This window comes from Diceros bicornis, chromosome 27 (genome assembly GCF_020826845.1).
Source record: "Diceros bicornis minor isolate mBicDic1 chromosome 27, mDicBic1.mat.cur, whole genome shotgun sequence".
In the NCBI taxonomy this organism is placed as follows: domain Eukaryota; kingdom Metazoa; phylum Chordata; class Mammalia; order Perissodactyla; family Rhinocerotidae; genus Diceros; species Diceros bicornis.
In genome coordinates, this window is record NC_080766.1 from 23,223,640 (window position 1) to 23,244,323 (window position 20,684).

The following is a 20,684-nucleotide window of genomic DNA, read 5'->3' on the forward strand; positions in this document are numbered from 1 at the left end:
GTAAGGTCTTTTTAATCATTTGTATCCTACATGTTCGTAAGTGATGCAACAATTACAGTGTGCTTTTACATTTATTTAACTCATTATCTTTATCTGCATCTTTCCTGGTAGGCTAAAGATTAAAGAGTTTGGGTCCAATTTAACTGCACAGGTTTCTTTGTGAGATGTGTTCAATGGGTAATAATTCTTCAAATATAATTTCTCTTTCCACTAACTATTTACTCACACATAGGGTACCCCAGGAGGATCCATAAAAATAATGATCACTCTTCGTTGAGAGGATCAGAAGGAAATTGGGCCATCTGTGATGTTCCCAATGGTAAATAATAAGTGGATGTCAAGCAAATAACAACAAGTAGCCCTGGCAGGGTCTTTAACGTTCTGTAATAACAGAAGCTGTGAGTGACCTATGCCGTTATGCTTATAAATGACCATGAACATGAATGAGTCATTAAGCTTTCGCTATTTAAAATTTTACTCTAAATAAAGGACATCCTAAGATGGGAATGGGGTTGAGGGAGAATATACTTGAATTATGAATCATAAAAATTTTTGCCTCAACAACATACATTATATCAAAATTGAAGCATTTAAAAGATGATTATGCTATTTAAATTCTTAGCCTTTCCAGATTTGCCATTCTGAAATAACTAAAAGATGTTTTAAAAACTATCATATAGCTGTTTTCTGGCTCCAGTTATATGATTTCAAATGGATATTGCTTGTAGATTATTAGATAGGTCACCAATAAAACCAAATACCTGATGTATATTCTCACACTTTATGTGTCTCCATACTGTCACACAGCCAGAGCAGCGTCTAATCCAGTGACAGGCTTTTATTCCACGGAGGAACTAAATGATCACATTTACATTTTCCATAGTGGTTATCCTGCAGATGTGCTAAATAGCAAATCAAGTGCATTCTTTCTATTGCCAGCAATGAGCTCATTTGGAAGAGATTCAACTTCATGCCAAGGACAATAACCTTCTCTGTTCAGCCTGCCCATTTCAGTCCTATTTTGTGGTGGCCTCCATGATCACTTCCATACACCACAGGCTGATACATACAAAGCTGTTTAAACCTACCCTCCTAACCTCTTCTCTATCCATTGTCCTAATCTCTATTAGTTCCACTCATAAAGGAATCCATATTCTCATTGCCTTCAGCACAGACCGTCTCATGACCTTGCCTGTGGTGGTTCTTCTGGCCAAAAAGTTCTTCCTCTCTTCTCTATCTGTAAAGTTCCTTTCCATTCTTTATGATCTGGCTCAGATTTAGGCTTCTGTGTACTCTCTTTCCTGACTCAGTCACTCCTTCCCCTCTTGTCCCGCAGTAACCCATCCATGCCTTTATTTTATTTATTTGGTTCTGATTCCTCCACAAACTGAGCTGGGCAAGAAGAGGAGTTGTTGTTCATTTTGAATAGTGTAGGTTTTTTGTTTGTCAGTTTGATTATTTATTTTATTTTTCACAAGAAATTTTTCTTTAATAATTTAATGAATTGAAAATGGTTCTGAGATTATTCTAAGGGGCAAATGCTTTTTAAGGCTCAAAGATAGACTAAAGGATATCTATGAAACCTAGGAAATTATTCAAAATATTGTGTATATTTTCTTATGTGCACAGAGAAGCCATCATTTAATTGGAGAGATTCTCAAATGCATCCCGTACACAACAGAGGTTGAGGACCATGGCTCTAAGAGATTAGGAAAGAAAGCTGAAGATCAAGGAACAGTAGGGAGCTCTTCTCTGTTATTTTTTCACATATTTCTTAGGTTTCCTTTTTTTTTCTTTTTTTATATTGTTGTAAAATATATGCAACACTAAATTTATCATTTTAACCATTTGAAGTGTACAGTTCTATGGCATGAAATACATGAAATACGTTCATATTGTTTTGCATCTTAAGGTTTTCATTGGATAACATTTTCACAAAGATCAAACTGGATGATAATGCTTTATTTAATTTGATAAGAACATGACCATAAAAATTAAATTATTACTCGGGGCCGGCCCGGTGGCGCAAGCGGTTAAGTGCACGCGCTCCACTGCGGCGGCCCGGGGTTCACTGGTTCGGATCCCGGGTGCGCACAGACGCGCTGCTTAGTAAGCCATGCTGTGGCGGCGTCCCATATAAAGTGGAGGAAGATAGGCACAGATGTTAGCCCAGGGCCGTCTTCCTCAGCAAAAAAAAGAGGAGGATTGGCGGATGTTAGCTCAGGGCTGATCTCCTCACAAAAAAAAAAAATAAAATAAATTAAATTATTACTAATCCCAAATGTGATTTTCAGAAATGTTAGCATGAATTAGCAGTCTCAAAGAAAAAACATAAAATTATAGGTCAACTATGGACTTAGCAATTTAAAATAAATGCAGTTCATCTACACTCTTTGCATATCAGAGCTCTTTGCTCTGTTTTGCAATTAATTAATAACTCACAAGACAATTCAAGGGAATATCAACATGTGAAATACAGTTTATCTCCAATTAAATCATTAACCCACCTGTTTCTGCCCCAAACTGAAAACACTTCAGTTTGAATCACTGAAACACTAAAAAAAAATTAAAAAATAATTTATCTATCTATCATCTATCTATCTATCCACCCATCCATCTATCTCAGGTTGTGATTATAAAGAATAATAAACCGCTCTACTTGTGTGGTTACAGAATAAACTCAGAACTCAAAAGAATAGTTAGTTGTCTATACTTTCTTTTCTTGTCTGATGACACAAACATGTCTTTAGTGAGCAGAAGTTACAAGAGAGTAGACAGCCCCTGTTTTTCTGTTTTCTTTCATAGCGAATAAAATTAATGATATATTTAAATTTGTTTATTAATTTGGCTGATTACTCTTCTACTAGACTGTAAACGGTGTTCATTTTATTCCCTACTGCATACTCAACATCTAACTCAGAGCCTGGCACATAATCAGAGCTCAATATGTTCTTTGTAAACGAATGTATCGTTGGCTGCATGAATGACTGAATGAAGGAAGACTGAATGAATGAATGACTCTTCTCCTCTCCCTCCGGCCCCTCCTGTGTTCCTTCCTCCAGTATGTCTCTCTTTCTAATTTCTTCTTACTCAGTAAGTCTTATCCCATCATCTGTTCTCTGTCCTCTATTTCCAACATCTTTCTTTTTTTCTTTACCTTAGAATCTTCTTTTCTTCCTGTCAACAGGAACCTTGCCGAAAGTGTAAGTGTACTTCATACTATAATTGTAAAAGAGGCCACACTGCTTTCTCTTCTTCTACAAACAAAATACGCAATAAACATCTTGTTGTTATGCCATATCATTTTGTCCCTCTTCTGAATTATCAAAAGGAAAGATAAATCTCATAAAATGTTTATTTTTTATTCCAAAAAAGGGAAAAATTATGCTTCCTTTTTCTTGTTTATTTTACTTGACTCTAGATTTCTTATCCTGAGGGTTTGGAAATCTCTGACATAAAAACAGTCTCCATGCCACAGAAATGTAGGGTGAGAAAAACATTACTGACAGGAAGATGAATCTTACAAACCTAAGCAAAAAATAACAAACATGCACTCTTAAAATCTTTACATTACATATTTTTTATAGTTTTTCAATGTGCTAAAAATCAAATATGATGTTATATACTTTCTTCAATTATTCGTTATTATCAAGCGATTTTTCTGTATCCCAAAATCTTGACAATTATTGTTAATATTTGTATACATTATTTAAATAACCACAAAATAAAAAGAATAAGAATTTCTTAGGTTTAAGGCTCTTATCCACATATAAAACCAAACAAATGCATTAATTACAAGCAAAATCATACTTCCAATAAAACTTGAATTAGCAACATTGCACTCATGTAATGGATATTGTTGATTTATTGAAACTGTAATGTTGATGGTTCACTTGGCAATAGAGCACAGGGTTTGCATTTCACTTTTTCCCTGATCCTTGCTATTCGGAACATAATATATTCTCTTTTGAGGGTCTTTATTATTGCTGTAATTACATATCCTTCAAATACCGTATGATTTCCTCCATTAAGTAGTAGATAATAACAACAATAAACAAACACATATAGACAGAGATTGGATTGGTTTTTTACCAGAGGGGAAAGGGGGAGGGAGGAGGGCGAAAGGGATAATTCAGCACATGTGTGTGGTGATGGGCTGTAATTAGTATTTGGGTGGTGAACATGATGTAATCTATGCAGAAATAGAAGTATAATGATGTACACCTGAAATTTATACAATGTTATAAACCAATGTTACTGCAATAAACAAAAATTTAAAAATAAACAGCATTATGAAAGATAAAAAAATAAATAAACTAAAACACAAATTGTTAAAAAAATAATAAAACAACTAGTTAATATTTTTTATCACTTCATAATATTTTAAGGGACCAATCAATCCAATAATGCACCCAGCAAATACAATGATTTTATATTACTTACTACTTCTAAAGAACAGTGACAAGTTAGTGAATAAACGGCCCACAGGTAATGTTCTACTTGAAGTGGAAATGTTTGGTGACCTGCATTTTTGTTTGTCCCGTTTTGGTTTAGTTCAGTCTATGCTAGTTTACATTTTAGGATCACTTAAATCTCCTACCTATTCCACGTTTTTTCTGAATTTAAACCACAGTGAAATCTTGAGTGAAACTCTGAACTGTCATATGATTTTACTCTTACTTACTTCAGACAGGCTCATATACAACAGACAATAAATACGAAAATCACGTGGCCATGTTTGTTTATGAAGTTTACATCTAGTTGATGCAGAATATTTTGACACTGATTTTTTTCCGGATTCCCGTACAATTCAAAACCCATGACTAAAAATATGCTAGAAGTCTTTAGACCCCTAAAATGCTTTAGAAACCTGTAAGAAGCACTTGGTGTACATTAATAAGCTAAGTCTCCAGGGGAATCCTATGGGACATGTAGTGACATCCTCATTTTTTAGATTCTGAAATAAAGTTTTGGATAAATTAAATATGTAACAACATCACACAGCAAAAATCTGCAAAGCTAGGATTCAAAGTCAAGTCTATCTGATACCATGGCCTTTTATTATTCTCTCGATAACTATGAATTTTTTTTAGGAATATTGGCCCTATGCTAACATCTGTTGCCAATCTTCCTCTTTTTTTCCTTTTTCTCTCCAAAGCCCCAGTACATAGTTGTATATCATAGTTGTAGAGTTGTAACTCTTCTGTATGGGACGCTGCCTCAGCATGTCTTGCTGAGCAGTGAGTAGGTCTACTCCCAGGATCCGAACTTGCGAACCCCAGGTCACTGAAGTGGAACATGTGAACTTAACCACTACGCTGCGGATCTGGCCCCTGGATCACTATGTTCTGCTGATCGTTTTCTCCTGTTATCTATTTTGATATATACTCAGTAATGCTTATTTCAGTACTTTAATAAATGCACCTCAGCATTATGCACAAGCCACAAACATTTGCAAATAGTGTATTCAATTCCTAAGATAAAACTGATCAAAATCCTTTCAAGTGCCACTGATTACGTCTGAAGTAACCTCTCAAAATTAAAAAAAAATTATTTCAGCAATGCTGTCTATCTCAGTCATTTACTTCTTCTTTAGACCCAGAGTATTCTAGTACATAGCTCTTTCGAGTTGAATCCCAAAGAAAGGCCTGACATACAGAAAAAAGGTCATTGAAATCTCTACTCTTTATAGATGTGCTGTGATTAATAGGATTGTGAATTCCTGACAGAGAGCAGAAAGAAAAAGGAAGGAAAACCTGAAATTGGGAAGAAGATGATTGTTTATCACAAACTTTTGTGTATTCATCTTCCCATATTGGTTTCCCCATGGTTAATCATTGCACTCATCTTTTCCATTTTCAAAGAATGCAACATGATCTTTGAGTTATTCTCCTTCATTCAATGAGTTTATCAGTCAGTCAGTCTCTACTTCCATCTGTGTCTCTATTTTGACTACACTTTTTGTGTTAGAACCATTAGATCAGGAACTACAACGGTGAAGATGGTGAATCTAAAATAGTGTGGATGCAGTTAGAAAGCTCTTGTAAAGGCAGAAGAAAATTATGAAATATTGCTTGATCTCATCAATCAATTTGATGTCTTGTATTTTAATGGAAGATAACTGAACATTTTGTACATCTGCCCTTTTAAAGTGAATTTCTATGTATTTTCCATCATTAGTTTTTCCTCTACTATATTTTTTCTCATAGAAAAATAATTGAATTCATTAAAATCTTGTCTTTTCTGAATCTGAGCATACATTCTGTTGGAATATGGGTCTTATTAACTATTTTTTTTCCTACCTCTGTCTAGAAGGTGTTTTAAAATAGCCTCAGGGTAAATGTTAGGGTTTCAAAGGTTGTAGTTTAGTTTTGTTTTTATTTCACTCTTAGCCTGCTGTGAGCTATTTTTCTAAAAGTTAGAAAATCCATTCCTTTAAAATTAATAGGCACTGACTCATAAAATAATGTATCCTTACTTTTGCTGGCATGATTTAGACCAACGATGTCTTAAAGAATATTAGAATAATTCAAAGCTACAAAACAAATGACTAAGGAAGTATTGAATAGACATAATAAGGGAAAATATTTCATAGTGTATTTGAGACTAAATCAAGAGTCAATTAAAAATGGAAAGAAGTTATTCCAAAATGCATAATTTGAGAAAGGAGGAGTCATTACAATAGAATAATGCTGCTGAATTTTCATAGGATTATGGATCTGCTATAGAAAAAGTAAATATTTGACCTCCTCCACACTGTAGACCAGACACAGTCCCAGATTCACGTCACCAGCAGGTCCATGTGACCAGTTTGAGAGGCTGCCAAGGTGTGGGTGGGTCAGTGAGTGATCTGTCTGTGCTGTAGGCAATTAGGGGACACATTTACCATGGAGAACAAAAACCCAAGAAAGTAACTAACATTTGTTCTGCTTTTTATTATCTTGATATACTGACAATTCCCAACAATGTCAGTAATAAAATGCTCCTCGGGACAGGGCAGATTCCTCATGGCCTCTCTCCCTTGGTGTGTCACGATCAACGGTCAAGAATGAATCCTGTCATGTGTGGTACCAGTAGAGCATTTGATCTTAAGACAAAAGTGGAATCCAGTGGCCCCTGTGGTCATTTTTTTCTCTCTTCTATTCTCATGGGTTGAGGAGGAAAGGGCTGCTGGTGTTTCCCCAGGTATGACTTAAATGGATTTCATAGTAGTCCACTTTTTCTTGATAAGGATGGATGGGGTAAAAGTTGAAGCAAAACCGGAACACTGAAAAATTTGCTGCTGGAAATCTCTTAAGGTACTAATTTCTTAAAGTTTATTTCCTGATTTGTTACTGAAATGAAGAGTTGGGTAAAAAAGAAAAGAAAAAAAATGCTTGAATCTTTGCTGAGATAGCTTCTCAAGCTGCTACAATGTTTTGCCTTCATTGGCTTTGGCTTTGGTTCAGAATTTTCTCATTCTCCATTTATGTTCACTCCTTTCACGTGTTCAATTTATTTTTTCCTTTTCTTTCACATGAGAAAAAAGAGTCACACACTTAGATTTAGGAGCAGTAATAAATAAATATTTTGAGATTTTACTTTAACTAAAAAGATCTATGTCTGCTTACAATCTTTCTTTCTACACGCAGTGACATTCTACTACCCTGGATGCTAATGGGCAGAGAGGTGGAGTGTGTGCATTTGAGCATGCATGCACAAACAAGAACAAATATTAATTTAGCAGTTTTGTATTACTTGGGAGGCTCTATAAATTCTAATATTTTCCAGCACAGTTAGATATCACATAGACATATTCAATTTTTTAAATATATTTATATTTCCAAAAAGGCAAAGAAATTTTTGAAGAGAAAACCCATGAAGGTCTTTCTTATTTTTTTTCCAAACAACTTTATTTTTTGCAACTGTATAGTATTTTCTCAAAGAATTCATGACTTAAAAGAATCTCAGAAGCCATTTGCTGTAATGTCTGCTTAATATTGGAGTCATTGCCTATATCTAGAATTCATAAAGAAGGAATCAGCCCCTCATAATAGTTGATATCATCTATGATATTAGAAATATTTCTGTTCTGTCCAGTGTGGGAACCACTAGCAAAATGTAACTATTGACCACTTGTGATGTGATGTAATTCATATGCCTAAGTAAAATTTAAAGTTTGTAATTTTAATTAATTCAAACTTACGTTGCCATTTAAGCTAGTTGCTACCCTATTGTTCAGTGCAGTAGGTGCTGTTGCATTTTAAATATGCTTGCTCTGTAAGATTATCATTCTCCTTGCTATTTAATAATACCAGGAAAAAGAACTACTTTCCTTTTCATATTTTAGTCAAGATAGATCAGGCTGTTCACTTATCCAGTATACTCTGAAGTTCCAGTGGCTTAACAACGCTAGTATTTGATCTCTTATTCTAAGTCCAGTGCTACTTGGTGGGTGTCCACGGCTGCCTGTTATGACTCAAGGATAGAGGCCACTTCAATCTTACTGCTCTGCTGTGTCATCTCCTGGCTTCAATGGCTGAAAGAGAAAATGTGGATAACTCCCATGGGCTCCTAACTGACTCCCACCAGAAGTGACACAAGCCACTTCCCCTCACAACCCATTAGTCACAATAGCCACATGGCCCCAGTGAACCTCAAGGAAGGCTTGGCAGTCTTCCCAGAGCCCATGAAGCAGATGGAGCAGATATGGTGAGCAGAAATAATCATCATTGCTCTGTATTTTAGCTGTGTGATCATGAACACCTCAGTCAGGCTTTCCAAGTTTCAGTTTCTTCATCTTCTTAAAACAGAGGTATTAGAGCTGATCTCATAGAAGTACCGCAAGGATTAAATAGGATAATCTTACGGAAATTGCATAGCACAGAATCTGGCTCATAGTAAATGCTCAATAGAAGTTAGTTCTATAGCTTTTTGAGGTCGTTGTTCACTTTTGATGCTGAGTTTTTTCCTTCGGCTAACAGTTTCAATACATAAACCATAATATTTATCCACTTTCAATATTACTTGGTGACGTTTGTGAATTTTTCCTAATAAGGTGGAAAGATTATTCAGTGGCAAAAAAATTAAAGGAAAATGAAATATAGTAAGTCTCTTAGAATACCTGTTGACACAAAACATTTATTACCTAGTCATGGCATATATACTTGGTAACTGAATTAATATAGAAATGCATACGAAAAATGAAAAATACAAAAGTTCAATCTCCTAGTAAAATAATTTTTTCTTCTTATTCTCTTTCAGGAGTAAAAATTTCATAAATCTGAAACACCCTGCAAAATAGAACCATGCAATGTTTTCAAGCATGGTGTGGGTAATTTTAGGGGGAATTAAATGAGGGATTAACCGTGTATAATGAATAGTTGAGTAAATATTAGAATGAAAATATGTTTGTATAGCTGGAGGGCAAGTTCCAGCTGCTCCCAGGCAGATTTAAATTACGCATTCTTATTTTAGAGGGTATGTGACCTTTATATTTGCATTATTTTGGAAATGGCTTCTTTTCATGATTTTAGTAAGAAAATGCTATGTGCGTTTTTATTTAATTGTGTATAATCAGATTCAAACTGGTATTCAACGTAATAAGGCTGCTTGATTAGTGTCCTTCATTTTAATGATGGTTCAACTGCAAGCTGGTTACATTCCTTCATATGAATATGCCAGAAAGACAAAAATAGAGAAGCTTATCTTTGTTTTTAAGACCAAGACTGCTTGACCAATGTTATGTCTCATTAATGCTCTGTGGGAGCTGAGAAGAGTTGTTATGTTGAGGATATGCAGTGCCTTCTGGTGAGTGTTTGAGTGCAGTAGCATATTACGGAGTCACCCTGACATTCCTCCCTTTTCCACCCCCCTTACACACACACACACACACACACACACACACACACACACACACAAACACCAGTACCTACTCCTTTCTGTATTTTTTCTTTTTACATTTCTCTGATGTAGTTCTTAGGATGGAGACAGTTGCGATCCTGGTTTGGATACAGTTGTGTTCCAGAAGATCCTATGTTATAATGACATATGAGTTCAGCCACCATCCCTTCATTCATAACTAGTTTGAGGCTGAGACAGTGCAAAGAATAAGCAAAGTCTAATGTAGAAAGATCACCTTTTAATGGAAGGTGATCCTTTCCATCATTAGCAATCCCATTTCCAATAAACTGCTATCTCCAGCTCTCTTACCCCACATTTAATAACTCTTACCATATGCAAACTTGAGAAAGAAATAAACTTTAAAAATGTTAAATGTGCGGCCGGCCCAGTGGCATAGCGGTTGTTAGTGTATTCTGCTTTGGCAGCCTGGGGTTTGCCAGTTCAGATCCTGGGCGCAGACTTACTCACTACTCATCAAGCCATGCTGAGGCGGTATCCCACACAGAAGAGCTACAACTCTACACCTGTGATATACAAGTTTGTACTGGGGCTATGGGGAGAAAGAAGAAAAAAAGAGGAAGATCGGCAACAGATGGTAGCTCAGGGCCAATCTTCCTCAAAAAAACAAAAACAAAACAAAACAACAAAATAAAACGAAACAAAAAATGTTAAATGCTGGGCCAGCCCGAGCAGCCTAGTGGTTAAGTTCAGCACGTTCAGTTTCTGTTGCTTGGGTTTGGTTCCCGGGCGTGGACCTATACTGCTCTGTTAGAGGCCATGCTGTGCTGTTGACCCACATACTCAAAAATAGAGGAAGTGTGGCACAGATATTAGCTCAGGGTGAATATTCCTTAGCAAAAAATTTAAAAAAAAACAACTGTTAAATGTGGGGCTAGTTATCTGACACAGACTTTATAATGTCTTTACCTACTAAGTTTAGTATCCTTTTGCTTATAAGTATTCTTTTTTGAAGCAATATTTTTCTAACTTATAATTAGAAATTAGAATTTCATAAAACTTAATGAATGTAATTTTAATATAAAGGACTTAATTTTTATTTAGATAGAAAATTGAGCCTCCTAGCCGGTACTTTATTTTCTGTGTGTGTTTGTATGTGTGTGCACATGTGTTTCATTAACTTACCAGCCCTATTTAATCACCTTGTTGTGCTAAACTTTGCATCTGCAGCACTGGGCATGACAGACAGTCATTAAGAAGAATTATCTTGTATTCTAAGTCCTTGTAAAATCCATTATTATGTCCCCAATTTTCTTGTTACTATTGCTAAAACTCACTAGGAAATGTTTTTATGTTTACCTCAAAATTAATATTAAATGTGAAGTTATGTACAACTCAAAGAATCTCTCATTTGCTTTTTTTTTTTCAGGTAGCAAGATTATCTGATTGAGCTATATTCTCTAAACCTGAATTTTATGTTGGCAAAAGCAAGGAAAAATAAATAAATAAATATACTATAAAGTGGACAATCTTTTTGTAAGAATGGCATTGATAGTATCCAATGAAATATTTCAGCAAAGTACGCCTTTCAAATCAGTCTGTTCTGATACAAGTTTCTAGGCAAAATTACTCATTAGCATTTAATCAAGACAGTCCTGGGCCTTGCATATGACTCCACCAACTGTCAAGATGGTATATTCAAATGATAAATAAAGTGACAATGGAAACATAGGTTCCTCATTGTCTGAAGTGTCAAATTTAGAACAGAGTGTAAACCATTAGTCTCAGACTGTGTATATGAGGTCAATAATCCCTGTCAAATTCTGGCACAATTTTAACATCTATTTCATAGTAAGAAATATATAGAATATAGATTTAAAAAAAGAAATATGTAAATTCATATCATGAAAAGGATTCATAAAAGTAAAGTATAACTATTCTTAATAATATGCATACTTCTAGCTGAAAATGTTATACAGTTATTAATAAAAAACACAGAGATTTATAGATCAGATATCAGGCTGAGTACAAATATCTGCTTGCTCTACTTCTCAAAGTCTTATTAAATGTCAGAATTTGTCAAGTTTCATAGAGATAACAAGATTTACACCGAATATATTTAAAAATATATTTTAAAAATAAATTTATATATTTATATAAATATATTTATATATTCTTACTTTATTAAAAAAAAGGAATGCATGTCAGGCAAATGTTATTTGCAGGTAACAAAAGTCATGTTCCACACTTTAAGCAGAAAGTATTTAATACAGGGAATTTGATAAACACAAAAATGTTGGAAGGTCTAGAAAAGCAGGCTTTAGGTGGGCCTCCAGTAAAGACTCCAAACTGTCATTGAATCCAGCAAAACAACTATTGCATGTTGATCCCAGGCGCACACTTCCTTGCTATGGTCCAAGGATTTGGAGACCACCACCACCAGAACTGTGGGCTTCAGAGCAAGTTTCTCTATGCCTTAATTCTCAAAATGAATGGCTTGAGCTCCCAGCCTATCTCGCCCCATTAACTCACTTTTGAATATGATTTGTAGAACCCAAATTGCAAGGGAATTTAGGCTTTTGTTGGTTTTTTTTTTTTTTTTAAACTTTCCAGCCTCTGCAGCACAGGAAGGTTCAGTGGAAGAGTGTTGGCGTCCATGCTTAGTGAGCCAATCTTACACGTCTGTCACAGGATACTGAACCGGATATTTGGAAAACTTGGGGAAAATAGAGATTAAAAGGGGCCAGACTGATAGATCAACAATGGCACAGGACACCAAAAGATAGAGTAGTTCTTTTCCAGGCAGAACTAGAAAACATATCAATGCAGAATAAATATTAAAAAGCAGGAGGGTGACATGAGAAAATAATAAAAGTAATTAATCAAAAGTTGAATTAACAATTAAGATTTGTGTTACCCTTCCCTAACTCGTAAAATGAAGCTGGCTCTATTTTAAGTACGTCTGTACTATTTTCCTCTAAGTGACTCAGATGTAGGTTCAAAGTTTACATTTCCTTTACTATGAATCTAATTCTACAGTTTGATTCTAAAGTAAGAAATATTTATATAATCTTAGGATTGTAAATGTGTTTTTAATATTAGAAACAACCTATAGATTAGAACAGAAGCTTAATTATAGTTTTAGAACAGGATATAAATGCTTTACTCTTTGAGAACATAAAGTATAAAAATTGGAAGTATAAAAATGGAAAAAAGATATGAAAGAAAGACCCAGGTGCTAATTTAATCATCTTTTAAAGGGGGATGTTAGTACATCCTGACTAAAGGTTATATATTAACCTTTAAGAAATAGAATAGTCATAAAACTGTCCACCAGAATTAATAAAAACCAATTCTATTAACATAAATCACTTCTATGAGTTGGGATTAAAGATAGAATGGAGGAAGAGACTTTAATTTTCATGTATATGATATGTATTACCTATAAATATGATAATCTCAAACTCTTCCATTACCACTGAACTCTCAATTTTTCCATATTTTTTTACCAAAAGTTTGAGACCTGGCTTTCCCCTTTATGCTGACTCCATTCATAAGGAGGTGCAGCATGAATATTTCAAGATTCCCTGGATCCTCTACTGGATCGTTGCTGTTTTTGTCTACTTATTTATGCTGGGTGACTGTATCCATTGCTTTAATTTAGTAACTGCTGCTGTGTGGATGAGCCCCAAGTCTCCATGTCTAGCTCAATAGTGTCCCCTACACTTCAGACTCGGATACAGAACCTCTTGCTGGTGGTTCTCTCTACCTGGGCAACCCGCCGGCATCTCAAACTCATCATATCTAGTACTGGCTCTCTCACTCGTTGGAATCACTACTGAGCTAATAGAACAGGTCGTGTTACTTGATACTTCTCCCACACAAGCAATCCTTCATCATGTCCTTTGGACTGTTTTTTACATGCAAATATTTAATCTTTTTTTTTCTCTATCCCTCTATTCATTGTGTTATTTTGGACTTTTCACATTTTCTGGTCTAGAACTCTCATCCTCTGCTATTGGTCTCCCCTGTCTCAGAGCCATTTGTGACATGGCCACCAGAGAGACCTATCTAAAAATCAAATCAAACTATGTTTTTCCTGCTGCAATGCTTTCAGTGGCTCCCCCCAGCCAGGAAATATGGGCTAAGAGCTACAATATAACAACTATGTAACCCTACACATTATCTCTATCTTCAGGGACTTTTTAAACTTCCTCCTTTGTATTTTCTATTTCCATGATCTCAAATAAATTTCCATATCCTACATATATCCAGATATCAAATTGCTTCTCTTCTCCATGCCTTGCTTACCCTCTCACTGCCCTGTCTTTTAGGTTCCTGACCTGCTCTAAACAATCTTCATGGCTGCTCCTTCTCCGTGCATGGTAATGTATACGTTCTAAATCCCCACATCCACAAATTACCCAGTATACTTAGCAATCATCGCACTTTCCAGGTTATCTTAGAATGATCTTTTTGGCACTTCTGTTTTCCAACTAGATTGCTAGATTCTTGGGGTCAGCATCTGTGTCTTAATTACCTCTTATCCTGTTAGTACATCAAATCAATGCTTGCCAAATAAATTAATTAGTGAACAAACGACCCATTGGTGATTATTTTGTCAGTGGGCGTACACACCTCTTACATGTCAGAAGAGAGCAGTACACCAGTACCGTTAAGCACTTAAATGAAAATTTTTTTTAAAATTATAGTTAAGTATATTCCAAAGAAACAATTTCATAAAAATTGAAAATGTTAACTGCTAGATTTAATGCAGAGGAAGGAAAACATGAAACTTTTCTCTCATTTTGAGTGTTATTCCAGTCCTAAGAAAGATGTTTCTTTGAGCAGGTGCCTCCAGGTGTCAGCCTGTAGGAAGTCGTTTAAAGCTGGGACACACCAGGGTAGTTTCCATGGAAGCAGAAATTAACCCCCAGGAACCTCATATGTTTTAAGAACCCTTGGGAGCACATCTGGTACAGCCTCCATCAGAGACAACAATTGAGGCAAATCCTTATTATAAAAGAGAAGTAGGAGAAAGGGCAGTTACCTTAATAATAATATCCTGTCCTATTATAAATCTTCCTCTGAAGTGATATATGTTTTATATAAATATTCAGCATAAAGAGCCACAATTTAATTTGATTTTTAAAGTGTTCTCTTCCCAAATCATGAATTATTTTGATTTAAACTATTATATGATAGTAATAGATATTTAAAGGTTGATAAACACATTTTGCCAAATACTTTATCCAAGCTTTTGCTTTTTGCACAAGTTTTTTTTTTAATATTTGTAAAAGTCTTTATTCATATTTTCTCAGGAAAGGTTTCAACAGTTTGGAAAAAGATTAGACAAACATTGTACACACATCATGAAGAAAAATACCGTGGTCTAATAATTCTTATTGTTAGAATTCTTTAAGGATCATGTTGGATTTATTTAACAATCTGTGCCAGGCACTGATGTCTTTTCTAAATATTAACTCATTTAATATTATATATTTGTGAACATTAACTCGTTCATAGCAATTCTTTGAAGTAAGAACAATTATCATCTGCCCTCTTTCACATATAAAGGAAACTCTGGCAAAGATTGCTTAAGAAATTTGCCCAGACCACCCAGTTAAATAGTAGCAAAGCCAAAGATTGGTCTTGGTCTGCCTAGAACCAGAGTTCAAGGCTCTAACTGCTGCATCATGTTATCTTTCTCTTGCTTCTATTAAAGACAGAATAGATAGAGATCCCAGTAAGCAAAGGCTTAAGGAGGTCCATATGGATCTCATTTCATGCAAAGATTCAAGATTTGGAAAGAATGAAAAGAACACGTATGAAATTATTATAACAAATTCTTTTACCTGTATTTATTCCTTGCTTTCATCTAAAACTTGCAACTGCTTAAGTTCCTCTTTCAGCTTTAAAGCTGACTTTCTGTGACTTTCACTGAGATAATATCGGATAGTGAACCTCTACAACATGAAGAAATAATTTCTCTTCATAAGCAGATCCAGAGCAAAAGCTGCCTCTTGCTTTCCCACATCTATTTTAAAATTGACTCTGAGGAAAAGTACAGTTAATGAGTCAAGAATTTAAGTAAAGCCATGTCCTTGTACCTGTATTGTAAATGTCAATGTGATATTACAAAATAAAATTAAATTCAAAATAATATGTTTTTAGTTATGGCCATGAAAATATTCTAGGGGCAATTTCAAACCCATGATTCATCCAAGCACCCAGACTCTTGTTTTTCAATACTATTTTTCCACTAATTGGAATCACAGCCCCTTGGGGAAACGAATTCATCATGTTTGGAGTTGAAAGGCACAAAGTAAGCTTGGAATACATTGCTATGTTAGAAAGCAAGACAGCTTTCAAGTTTAATTGCTTTATGTTGAAAACCCAGAGACTAAATTAACAGAGGATCACATCGGCCAAGTGAAGACAATTTTAGATCAAAAGAATATTGATTGAGTTTGTCTAACTTACAGTGAATATCAAAAACTCATGAGTCCATAATGAAACACACCTGAAAAAATGTTAACCAAGACTATTGATGGAGATGAAGAGGATAGAATGCATTCCTCTGTCTTTTTAATTATTAATTAATTATATTATAATTGGTTAATTTATTATACCAACAAAGAACACAAAAATTAGTAAATGTATATAAAGCAGAAAGCGTTGGGTAACTCTACTGATTTAGAATGACCCTCTAGATCATCTTTTTGGACCATAAAAAATGCATGTAAGGTATCTAGAATTCAATTGGACATAATTTCAAGTATCTTTGAGAGTTTTATGCTCCTAAGATTATGAAAGAATGGTGAATTTTTATCAGGTTTAAATGTATTTAAATTTATATTTTTTTTAGGAGCCAGAACTTCCAGAATGGTGGTGTGAGGAGCTCAGTTGATGCTCTCTCAGTGAAACAAACATTTAACAGATGAAAATTATAAACAACCATTTGCAGTCTCTGGAAATGGTGCTAAGGGCATGCATCAAATGGAAAAACACTTTTTAAGAAAATCTACTCTATCATAGTAAAAACAGAGTATCTGTGACATTTGACCACAACCTGCCTCCTCCACCCACAGCTTAGTGCCATGGAAGTTCTGCACCACACTTGAATAACCAAGAATACAGGGCTCCTTCTCCACATATCTCTCAGTCTTAGGGCTACAGTTTCACCCTGGGAGGGATAGGACACCAGAAATTCTTATACCGCATAGCTCTGTGTTGCAGAAGCTCTGTTCTAGAAAATGCATTCAAGAGTACTGGGGCTCACTTCCCCCACAATGCCTAAAATAATAGGGCAGGCCAACCATACCAGACTCCAATCACCCTGACACAGCTTATACTTAGGGTGAAGTTTTCTAAGACTGATTATTTCCCCCCTAAGATGAGGAACAAGACAAGGATGTCTGCTCTCATCAATTTTATTCAACATTGTACTGGAAGATCTACAGAGTAAGATTAGGCGAGATAGTGAAATAAGACGCATTCAAATTGGAAAGGAAGCATTAAAACTGTTTCTACTTGTATATGACATGATATCATACCTAGAAAATTCTAAAGAATACACACATGCAAGCACACACTCATATACACACGCACATAAATTAGAACTAATAAATGATTTCAATAAAGTTACAGGATACAAGACCAATGCACAAAAATCAATGCATTACTATAGACTGGCAATAAAATATACGAAAATGAAATTGACAACAATGCCACTTACAATAGTATAAAGAAGAAGAAATTAAATAAAATATTTGCAAAACAAGCTCAAGACTTGTACATTGAAAAATACAAATCATTATTGAAAGAAATTATAGAAGATCTAAGTCAATGGAAATACATCCTGTGTTTTGGATCAGAAAACAATATTGTTAAGATGAAAATGGTATGCGTTCAACACAATCCATATCAAAATCCCAAGTGCCTTTTAGTTTTATGACAAATTGATCCTAAAATTCATATGGTTATGCAAGTGTTATGGGATGACTCATGTCCCCCCAAAATTCATATGTTGAAATCCTAACCCTCAGTGCCTCAGAATGTAACTGCATTTAAAGGTAGGATCTTTAAAGGTAATTAAATAAAAATGAGGTCATTAGGGTGGTGAATGGTGTCCTTATAAACAGAAGACATTTGGACACAGGTAGACATAGAGTGAAGACCATGTGAAGACACAGGGAGAGGATGTCTAACTGCAAGAAGGAAAGAGTGTCAGAATAAACTAATCCTGCTCACCCCTTGATCTCTGACTTCTAGTCTCCAGAATTGTGAGAAAATAAATTTCTGTTGTTTGTCACCCACTTGACTTTGTTATGGTGACACGAGCAAACTAATACAGCAAAGGACATAGAACAGCCTAAACAGCCTTGAAAAAGAAGAAAAAAGTTGGAAGACTCACACTCCAGGTTTCATGACTTACTACAGAGCTACAGTAACCAAGATAGTGTGATACTAGCATAGAATAGACATGTAGATTGATGAAATCGAATTGAAAGTACAGAAATAAGCCCTTATATTTATGGCCAGTTGATTTTTCAACAAAGGTGTCAAAACCAACTCAATAGGGAAAAAATAGTCTTTTCAAGAAATGATGCTGGGCCAACTGGTTATACACATGCAAAAGAATAACTTTGAAGTCCTTTTTTCACACCATTCACCAAATATAACTAAAAGTATTTTGTTGACTTAAACGTAAGAGCTAAAATGATAGAACTCTTAGAAAAAAACTTGAGTAAATATTCCTGACTTTGAGTTAAGCAAGTTTGTTAGATACGACACCAAAAGCACAAGAGACAAGAGAAAAGAAAAAAGATAAATTCTACTTCATCATAGTCATAAACTTTTGTGCTCCAAATGATGCTATCAAGGAAAAAGCAACCCACAAAACAGGAGTAAATATTTGAAATTCGTGTATTTGATAAGGGAATTGTATCCAGAATATAAAGAACACTTACAACTCAACAGTAGAAACATAAATAATCCAATTAAAAATGGACAAATGACTTGAATAGAAATTTCTTCAAAGAAGGCATACAAATAGCCAATACGCACCTGAAAAACCACTCGACATTATTAGTCAGTAGGGAAATGTAAATCAAAACCACTTTGAGATGGCATTTCATGCCTTTTGAGGTGTCTATAATCAAAGACAGATAATAACAAGTGCTGGTGAGGATGTGGAGAAATCGTTATCCTCGTTCATTTCTGGTGGGAATGTAAAAGAGCTTTGGGAAGCAAAGGGTTTTGGAAAACATTTTGGCAGTTCCTCAAATAGTAAAACATAGAATTACCATATTCCTCAGCAATTCCATTCCTAGGTAAATCCAAGAGGCGTGAAAACATGTCCACACAAAAACTTGTGCATGAATATTCATAGTATCATTATTCATGATAATGCAAAAGTTGAAACAACACAAATGTCCATCAATATATAAATGGATAAATAAAATGTGGTATACCCATACGATGGGTATCATTTATCAATAAAAAGAAATAAAGTACTAATACAGACTATAACATGGATGAACCTTGAAAACATCATGCTAAGTAAAAGAATGCAGTCACAAAAGACCACATATTATATGATTCCATTTATCTGAAACATCCAGAATAGGCAAATCTAGAGAGAGAGAAAGCAGATTGGTGATTTCCTAGGGCTGGCTAGGAGTTTGCAGAGTGTGGGGCGGGGAGAAGATAGGGAGCAACTGCTAATGAGTATGAGGTTTCGTGTTGGGGTGACAAATATACTCTCAAATTAGATTATTGTAATGGTTGAACATCTCTATGAATATACTAAAAAACATTGAATTATATCCTTTAAACAGGTGAATTCTATGTTATATGAAATATAGCTCATTAAAACTATTTAAAAATTACATTTTTAGGACCCATTTAAGCGGAAATTTTTGGAGTTAAAAGGAGTAAACATTAAATTATTAACCTAGGAGCTTCAGTCTTCCATTAGAAGAATTAGATGGAATAACCTTAATACATGGTAGCATAATGCTCACTCCCTGTATTAGTCTGGGGTCTCTAGAGAAATAGAACAAATAGGATATACATATATTAGAAGAGATTTATTATAAGAAATCGGCTGACACAATCATGAAGGCCGAGAAATCCCACTATCAGCCATCTACATGCTGGAGACCCAGGAGAGATGATGCTAAAAGTGTAATTCAGTTCAAGTCTGATATTATTATAGCCTAAAGAATATGTGCTATAAATGTGTGTTTCATATATCCACAAAGGGGAGAAGGATGGGTAATATTTGCACTCTTCCACAGTCAGTAGAAGGTTATGTCACAGATTCTAACAGTTTAAATTTCCACTAGCAAACACTTGAATGTTTTTCTCCCTCAATGTCAAACTCTCCTTTATTCTTCTGAACAGATATTGTGAATCTCCTTCTTTTCACACATATATGAATCTTCTTTTTTTTTAACAAATGTAAGCTTTACAATATTAAACTACCTTGTTTTCAAAATGTGTCTTTAAATATATTTTCAAATGTGTATTTGACCTTGTTTATTCTGCCTCCTGTTTGCAAAATAAATATTTAAATATCTTTTAAAAATCTATATGTATTTAACTCCATTTCCTGGTGCTTCTCATGGTGACAATCTGTATACCTAGTCACTTTTAAAATATATATTATTAGCTAATCCTTTTAAGTTTGTGTTTTTGTCAGTAAAAGTGCCTCCTTTCTCTGTGGATTGCAAAATTACTTGACAAAGTAGGAGGTGATTGAAGGTATCTTAGCTTTTATCTATGTATAAAATCGGGGCCAGTCTGGCGGCATAGTGGTTAAGTTCGCATGCTCCGCT